Source organism: Anopheles maculipalpis, chromosome 2RL (assembly GCF_943734695.1).
Source record: "Anopheles maculipalpis chromosome 2RL, idAnoMacuDA_375_x, whole genome shotgun sequence".
NCBI lineage: Eukaryota > Metazoa > Arthropoda > Insecta > Diptera > Culicidae > Anopheles > Anopheles maculipalpis.
The window spans coordinates 43,846,872-43,848,433 of NC_064871.1; the positions used below are offsets into that span (position 1 = coordinate 43,846,872).

At 39.7% G+C, this 1,562-nt stretch overlaps 1 non-coding gene across 1 annotated transcript; it reads right to left on the reverse strand.

The window, feature by feature from the left end:
• Positions 1-1,489: 1,489 nt before the first annotated feature.
• Positions 1,490-1,562, reverse strand: Trnaf-gaa (transfer RNA phenylalanine (anticodon GAA)). Its single transcript has one exon. It is a non-coding gene; the product is annotated as a tRNA-Phe (tRNA).

A 1,562-nucleotide genomic window follows, 5' to 3' on the forward strand; every position in this document is an offset into this window, starting at 1 on the left:
AACGGGTACTGCTCGTGATTGTACCAGGACACGCTGCGTTGATTCACTGTGGAAAATGTATTGAAGTTGATTACGAGCAACTTCGTTATGAAGTTACCTTTTGCAAAAGCACCACTTCAAAGATTCACAAAAACTTGATATTTTCGATTTTGAGGAGTTTGTTTTTGTCCAATGCATTTTTAAACACCACACCAATAGACTTCAACTGAATTTATAAAGCCGAAGAAGGGATCTCATTGTGGCATTGCTGTGAAGCGTTCGATTAGAATTTCTCAAAATTAGGCTTGTTAGCTTTTCCCAGGAACCAAGCGTTGTGCATCTTGATGGCTCGTGTTAAGCATATTGAACGTAGGTAATGAAGGTCATGAACAAAACATCGGAATAAAACATGCAGCCAAAGATTTAACCAATTAAATCGATCGAGTAGCTAGTAGCATTTTGATCAATTGTATCGATTGTATTTGGCTTTGAGCCTAGTGAATGCTGCTAGAGAATTTGCACAATAATCATTTGAAAACACTTTACAGTGGTAAGAGGCACAATTCCAAGAACCGACAATTGTGATGTTCAACGTTTATGTTTTCATCTTATACATAAACGTTCATATTTAAGGAAGCAATTTCGGAATAACATAAAAATAAAACACTAACTAATATAAGTCTATAAAACGCTTCTAACGATAGGCAGCAGAGATAGCAAAGCTTTTCTGCAAAAACTTAATCTCTAACCACTACAGCTCTCCGTACCATTTGCGTTTACGAACCGCATTTGGTCGGAGGCGAAATCTTCCAACGTCAAAACCCGTAAACTGATCGGTATCGAATGGTTCTCGTTCATTCGCTTCAAACTCCAAAGCTCGTACACCAATCAGTCCGAAAACACGTTCCTGATGACAATTTAATTTTCATCCGTCAAACCGCTACACTACACTTGTCTCGTGTTGTCGTGACTGTCGCCACGTTTGCGAGGCTGTGCCTACCATTGACTAGGGCAACCTCAAATGGCGAATCGAAAAGGACATTTATTGCTCTGCAAATTGATGCAGCTTCAAGAGCTGCGTGGAACCAACGATACATTCGTGTAGCTATGGCGACGTACAGCCACAGTGGAAGAAGTACAAAACCGACGCTAGAAAACTGGTGGCCTTTTGGTGTTTAACACAGTGCCACACCCGGAACAAACTGTCGGAATGATGCGCTACTTTCGATGGTGACCGCTTTTGATGTATTCAATATGATTAAATCGTCATTAGGTTTAGATGGTGATAATTTCAATTTAATTGCCTCTCTTAAGCCATCTTACACATCGATTGTCGTCTGCTTCGGAGAGCTGTTTGATAGGTATTAAAAGTTCGTTCCGATTTACCCGGGAAAAGGAGACATTTTCATCGATGGCGATAAAAATAAGATCAAAATTAAAATGAATAAAATAGAAACTCGTAAAAAAATTATTTTCTCTTATCTTGTTCATGGATTTTATTGAATGGTACTGCCGAAACCCGGGATTGAACCGGGGACCTTTAGATCTTCAGTCTAACGCTCTCCCAACTGAGCTATTTCGGC